The sequence below is a fragment of the Oculina patagonica genome, unplaced genomic scaffold (assembly GCF_052425735.1).
Source record: "Oculina patagonica isolate OP01 unplaced genomic scaffold, crgOcupat unplaced595, whole genome shotgun sequence".
Lineage (NCBI taxonomy): Eukaryota > Metazoa > Cnidaria > Anthozoa > Scleractinia > Oculinidae > Oculina > Oculina patagonica.
In genome coordinates this window covers 2,627-10,000 of record NW_027558465.1, presented here as the reverse complement: position 1 = coordinate 10,000, position 7,374 = coordinate 2,627, and the positions used below count along the sequence as shown (strand labels likewise).

At 35.5% G+C, this 7,374-nt stretch overlaps 2 long non-coding RNA genes across 2 annotated transcripts; both read right to left on the bottom strand.

Annotated features, from left to right (window-relative positions):
- Positions 1 to 558: 558 nt before the first annotated feature.
- On the bottom strand, positions 559 to 3,553 carry LOC144640968 (uncharacterized). The gene is made up of 3 exons (XR_013568467.1): positions 3,421 to 3,553; positions 3,017 to 3,162; positions 559 to 2,108 (listed from the first exon to the last, which is right to left on the bottom strand). It is a non-coding gene; the product is annotated as an uncharacterized LOC144640968 (long non-coding RNA).
- A 1,025-nt stretch (positions 3,554 to 4,578) lies between these two features.
- Positions 4,579 to 7,104, bottom strand: LOC144640969 (uncharacterized). Its single transcript, XR_013568468.1, has 3 exons — positions 7,019 to 7,104; positions 6,383 to 6,508; positions 4,579 to 5,731 (listed from the first exon to the last, which is right to left on the bottom strand). It is a non-coding gene; the product is annotated as an uncharacterized LOC144640969 (long non-coding RNA).
- Between the last annotated feature and the right edge of the window lie 270 nt (positions 7,105 to 7,374).

The following is a 7,374-nucleotide window of genomic DNA, read 5'->3' as shown; positions in this document are numbered from 1 at the left end:
TGAGTTGCAGTTGTGCATAACCCCTTATCATCACGGTGTTCACCAAATCTTGTGTATAAATAGCGGCATTTTGTTCGCATGGTTTTACTTTGTAGTGTTTTTCTGCAAACAAATAAATAATTACGAGTAAGAAGTGGGTAGTTTAGCTGAGATGACAATTATTAAAGTTATGAAAATACCATACTGTTTTGACTGTGGGAGTGAGTGGTCTCCCAAATGAAGGGGTCAAGAATGCTTGTCAGTTAAACAACATATATACCATAGTCAGAGAAATGAAAGCTCTGCCTTCAAATTCTAAAACGATGGCTAGAATAATTCTAACCATAGTTGTTATTGCAGTATCCCTAACAAATACCATAATCTAAAAATGTTTACACCCACATTTAGGGGTTAACAAAATCAGAATAAAGAATTTTTTTGTATCTTTTTAATGTTTTTAGGGGGCTTTTGAGAACCCTTAAGCCTTTAGAAGCACTTCGTAATAGACATTGTGGGTGGGTATAACAAAATAGTCACACCCCATTTCCCCATAATTATAAATAATCAATACAAGACAGATAAAATTCAATATATATTTGTTAACCATTTTTTTCTTCAAGTGCTGAAACAGCTTTTAACCTTAAATATTATCTTTCACATACATCAATATGTTGTTGAGACATATATATATATATAACAAGCTCAAAATATCTGACCTGTGTTCATATTCACTGTATGTCATAAGAAATACTAAGCAATGGGCCACTTGGCTAGGACACAGACTTTACCTTTTTTACCATAAGAAATACTAAGCAAAAATTGAATTAAAAAAATCAAAAAAATAAATAGAGCCAAAAATGTCTAACTGGTCTTCAACAGAGTACCCATTCACTGTAGTTTGATGCTAATAAATTATGCTAAGTTAAAAAAATGGGAAAGAGCTGTTGTGTTAATAAATATATTGAGCTTAAATGACCGACCTGTGATCAACTGTATTAATACACAACCTCTGTATTCTAGAATGCTAAGTTGTTTAGTTGTTATAAAATAATTCAAAGTTAAAAAGACATAAAAAACAGCTATAGTAAATTACAAATAGAGCTGTTGCATTTATATCTTAAGCAAATGACTGACATGTGTTCAACAGTAGACACTGCATTCAATGTATTCTGTTATTAATTAAATTCTGCTCAGTTAAAATATTTACAAAATATATATTCAATCAGCTTAAATTTTTTAAATAGGGCTGTTGCCTTAATAAATATGAAATCTACAGTACACACATCAACTGTATTCTATACTGCTAAGCTAAAAAAAATATTCAAAGTACATCAACGATTAAAAATAGAGTTGATGTCTTAATAATATCTTGAGCTAAGCTAAGATTAAAATAATACAACTGTCTAAATAAATATCCTGAGCTAGGCTAAGATCCAAAAAGAACTTCTGTCTTAATAAATATCTTGAGCTTATTCAGCTAAGATTCAAATAGAGCTTCTGTCTAAACTAATATCTTGAGCTTATTAAGCTAAGATGCAAATAGAGCTGCTGTCTCGTTAACTATTTTGAGTTTATTAAGCTAAGATTCAACAGCCCCATTCCTGAGCCAAAAATATATGCCCTAGCTTGTTCTATACCGTACACATTCACTGTAATCTATTTTTGTGCTAAGTGATTACCGGTAACAGCTTATATTTTTAACACAGCTGTTGTCTAATAAACCAAACCAAAAATATCTGATATGTTGACAGCTTAAACATTCACTATGTTGCTGTTAAAAAATACTTGCTCACTTGAAAGATAAGTGATGAGCCTCTTTATGGGTATTTCTGAAGAAATCAAAGATCTCAAGATTGAAGCGAAGAGCTGAAACTGACCAAAATTTGCTTGATCAAATTGAAAACTCTGATATAAAACCATCAAAGCTTGTAAACACTACAGAAAATATTTGCAATTTCTGAATTTTGGCATTTGACCACATTTCACGAGAAAAGCAAAGGGAAATATCATGGGTACCCATAGAGTGGCTCGTCAGTTAAATTATTTAAAAAAATATGCCGTTGCATGCTATTTGTATAAATAACAAGCTTCCAGTAGATGTAACCCTGGCTTGGTTCCCCAGTCAATTCCTAGATGCAGAAAAGTAAAAAAAAAGTAAGAATCAAAATGGCGCATTTCTAATGTAGTGGGGTTAATTATATATCATCATATGCATGTGTTAAGCAATCACAATGGTGTAATTATAGAAGGCTATCAGTTAAGAGCAAAACATAACCTTTAAAAACTGATTAGGCCATATCTAGCTAACATATAAGAGGTGCAACAATATGACAATCTATTGTTATTGATTGCCAACAGAAATCTAAACAATCAGTCTATGCCTGTTATTGAAAATGATTTATGGAATTTTGATTAACACAACTGAATGTTCTTTTGGTCCCTTTTGATATACTTAAGAGTATTAGTACTGACATAGTGAATATACGAAAGACATATATGTGAACTGTGGATAATGATGAAATAAATGATGTGATTCTCAGTGTGTGAGCAATTCAAGCAATTGCATTTTTTTAGCCTGCCGGAAAGAAATTTCAAGGCTACTACAGTACTATAGCCTTTATTGATTATTCTTAAACAGGAGTTTACGGTATCGTGTGTGTACTGTTGTACTTGTGCTTATAAAAACAAAATTTCATAAACACAGCAAACAAGATATATTTAAAAAAAATATTCACTATAACATGGCTGTGCAAAGATACAAAATTTATCTTTGAGTGCTGAAAAATATTTCATGAGTTAATTAGGGAAGCAAACAAGTGGAATATTTTTCAACACTCAACTCAAAGAGAAATTTCATATCTCTAAGCAGCCAAGTAATATTCTATTTATTATATAAACTTGGAAAGCGATTTATTATGTAACCATAGTAACGGTTATCTCCGCATGTTCACCTGTGAAGATATCAAATTTTTGCGCGAAAGCTCACCTGGTATTTCACTGGTGTTTATATAGTAAATAGACATTAGATTGAGCTTACCTGATAAACAAAATCAAGTTAAATTGTAGTAACGTACTGCCTTCGAACTTTGGATACTTCTCGTGTCATTTTCTCACTAGCAGAAACACCCAGAAAGCTGGAGGTAGGTAAGCGCCAGGCCAGTTGCTCTCTAGAACAGTTGATATCTGTTCGAAGGTAATCCCAAAATTACACCGTTAAACACGAGTAACCCTGAAGGCGCACGCTTCTTTCTTAAAAAACTAAAAACATACGATCGAAATTTAACCTACTCTCAATGCTATGATGGCAAAATCAAAAGGTTTTAGCAGAAACTGACGGAAATGAATGGAGCCGAAAAAAGGCACTTTTCATTTCATAAGCACTGGAACACGAAGCGGCTAAAATATCAAAGCCGTGATGTCTACAAAAACAGAGAAACCTACCTTTATTTGGTACCAAATAAAAGCTCTTTCCTTCTACTTCAAAGATGGCTTCCTTGCATTGAGCTTCCGACCTCATAGGGCCCTCTGGGAAGGGCTAAAAAACGTCATTTCCTGCTCCGCTAAATTCGTACCCAGTCTGCCGAAAATAGACCTCGTCCAATATGGCGACCAGTCACACGAATGGGTAGCGATTTTGAGTCATTCTGTGCCCACCGTGAAAACTGTCAATTGGCATCAGTGGGACCTGATCTAAAATAATCCCACTAATATTTTACTAGACCAGGGTCTTGTATACCAAGAACTGAAATAACATTTAGAGGCACTTGTTGTGACCCATCAACAATTGAAAAATAACCTTTAAATCTATAAAAGTTCGAGAATAAGAGCGGTTTGGAAAGCCAACCTGAAAAATGAAGAATCTTAAGAACTGCATGTACTGAACAATTACACTGATTTTTTTAACCAATGATATTGTCAGGAATTACACAGGGCAAAATCCAAAAGGAGTCCTTCATATTGGATGAGTGTGAAGTAATTCAGTAATTCCCCTTTAGGCACCATGTGAGGCAAACAAATATTTTTTGAACCTCGGTAAAGAGATCCAAAAGCAGTCCCCATACTGCACTATACAGCGAGGTTCCGCGCGGAAAGGATACCTCTGGTTTGGGCTGGAGGTTAACGAATGTGTGTAAATTTCACGAGTAAGTGAAGAAGGAGAGGTAAGAGGAACGAGTCATTTAAGAATTTTAAATGATCTATAATGTTCCCAACCCATGAAAACAAAACAAGGAAAACAAGTTCAATGGGAGAAAGGGGTAAGGAATGAAGTGCTCGAGTTGCCAATAGGAATCGTGCAGGGTATCACAGGTTAGTTGGTTGGCAACGAGAGCTAGGTTGGAATACTCTTCTTCCTTTCAGGAGGTCCTAGTTCCTGGGCTACAGATAGGTCCTTATCCTCTCACTAGGGTCCTCATTAACTTAAAAAAGATGCACGTGCACCTAACGGGTTTTTCATGTCAGTATTCTATTCTAGTAAAACGTTTAGGAAAGAAAAGCAGTGGGCATGTGAATGGGGTACCATCTTCTATGGAAAGTATACAAAAGCGCTATCTTTTCTTTCAAAAATGGTATATTAAAGGGTAAGGGCTGTATATCGTGGTACTTGGTTTTCTATTAACTCAACTTTCTTATATACGTGACACACCAATTGTATTATGACCTTTAATGTGATACTCATTACCAGTCCAACACCAGTATCGTACAAATAGTACTCGGAGAAGTTATTTTTCATTACAGCGTGTAAATCAGAGGCTAAGCCCCATCCTTTCTCAACTGGTTTTCGAACTGTACTGTGTAAAACATTCTAAATTTCTAGTGCAGTATTATGCTGTGGCCAAAAGGCTCTAAAATGATTATAGTTTGCTCTATTTGCACATTTTCTACCAAACTTAGCACATTGCGTCGGGTTAATTGTAGCCTCGTTTCAACTACTAGTTATTAATTTATTTTAATTATTACTGTTAAAAAAACATTATATAAGTTTTAACTGATATATTTTTTACTGAAACATGCTATAGTAAATGGTATTGTATCGTAATAAGTATATGTTAAAACGTAAATAGTCAATGGTATAGTATAACATGCTATGCTGACTTATGCTTAGGGGTTTCCACAAGTTGCTCAAGATTTCCCAAAAAGTTACCAGTAATTTCTCAAAAAGTGGCTCAAAGGTTGCTCCAAAAATCCAAAAGGCTGCTTTTTTAAGAGAATTTCTCCAAATATATGCTAACTTCGCTTTGAAGGTAAGACTTCTAAGCAGTTTTATGAAATTTCACTGCAAATAAAGTGATTAAAGTAACATTTTTAAGGGAAAATTTGTTAAATAACAGAAATTTCTTTCACTGACAAAAATCGTGAAGATATTGATGACGTCATGTTTGCCGACTAGTTTTGTAATGCTCTAATGCGAAGTGAGCCGAAAGTTGAAACATCTTCAGATGTTCCTCGAAAATCATCGGCAAACTTCGTTAATATTCGGAAACGTTCGAAAAACACTCGGACAATCTTCGGAGATCTTCTGTCTAGAAATTGCTCAAAATACAACAAGTTGCCCGAGAGGAAAAAAATTGTCCGAAGGGGAAAAAGGTGCTCAAAATATAAAAAGCTGCCAAAAAGTTGCCGAGTAACTTGTGGAAAGCCCTACTTATGCTTAAATGTCACATCCTGTTGATGTGTTCGTTAACTACTGTATTTATTCTGGTGCGATTGGATATAACTTGGTGAGTGCAGAGTTATACGTCTGAGCTGGTACCTAGGAGAAACCAAAGAACAGCAATCAAAAGGCATTACGGAGAAGGTGTTCGATACTAACGCTTGATAGATGCGAGATGATCACATGAAGCTTCTACCTCGTTCCCAGGACTTTTCCCTTGGTAATTCCAAGGAAAAAGTCCTGGAAACGAGGTTGATGGTCGGTTAATGAAGTTTCTTTAGGTTATCATTCCAAATGTTTAAACAATCTATCAAAATAAGGGTAAGGGTAAAGTGTGCATACGATCCTGGTCGCCCATTAGCGTAGAGATTAATTATCCTGGTTTTCGTTGCATAAAGCGACTAAGGGTATTCCCCCCTCCCCCTTCTCAATGGGATACTACTCCATCGTAGAGTTTCTCCCAACAGCAAATTCTTCAAGATTCTTTGCAAACCTTCTAAAATTCCATACTGGTGACGGTACAGTGGCATTGCACGTTTGACCCGCGACAATGTTTTTCTGTGATCAGGCAAGGCCAGTGTTTCCCTTGTATGAATTTTTAAGCTAAAATATAAAATGTCTCATTTCCTTGGAGGGGTGGGGTAAGGACATAGAAATGTGCGCGCGACGAGATAAATACTGGGCGGGTGAAGCCGAATGGTTGCGAGATTCTGAGTTTATAAAAATATGGACAGTATCTTTGTGACTTACCTTGATACTTAATCAGTTAGTACAGCTTGCGGGGAAACTTGGGATGGCGGCGCTCAAAATTGCCATAGTCCCAGTCCCTCTCTTGTTTAGGGTATCGCCGCTTATACTTAAACAATCCTCGATCACCTGAAAAACGAATCATGACCTGAGTGTTTACACAAACGTTAAATATGAATGCTAAGAAAAATAGTTTTCTTGCACAAGCTGGAGGTTTCGATATGAACTTAGCTCATAAAGTAAAAACGAATGAAGTTATTGCTTAATAAGCAATTGTAAGTCGTCATAATTTATTAACCAACTTATAAGGAAATCTAGAAATTAGACATACTAGTTTATTTTGCACGTAAAGATCTCGGTCGTAGAAGGGTCAGATCCAATACCCTTTTCAAGATACTGGCGCTCAATCTTTGACAATGTAATGCTATATATAAGACAAGATGACTTTGGATTCTGGATTGAGGATTCCCGTGATTAGATGGTATATTCTAAACATTTTGGAACTTTCCGTATTCCAAATTTTTTTTTGATGGAAAATCAGCGCGTTCCATCTCTTCACCCACGTGACTTAAACTAAAAGACAGGGTGTGAAAACAATGGCTTTGTTTAGAAGTTAACCGTGTAGCAATATACTCTTACTTGGTTCACGCCGTTCGAAGTGATTATCGTCCAAGTTTCCAACTGGTTTTGGAAGCCTCCAGTATTCGAACAGTCCAAGGTCACCTAAGGAAAAAAGTTACATTGTTTTAAAATAAAAATAAATGATTGATTAAACCTCAATCAGTCCTTTTTGAAGAATAAATAAATAAATAGAGAGATTAAGCAAAGGATGTCGGCAAACTGGAGGACTCCAGCTTGCAAATTGCCTTTTGTCGCTGATCTGAGACACCATTTTTTCCATACTTTGTCTCTTAACTATCGGCCAAAGAAACGGAAGGGTCACCTAACTTCAACTTTGTTGTATGCTTAAACCCTTTAAAACAAAACAAAACAAT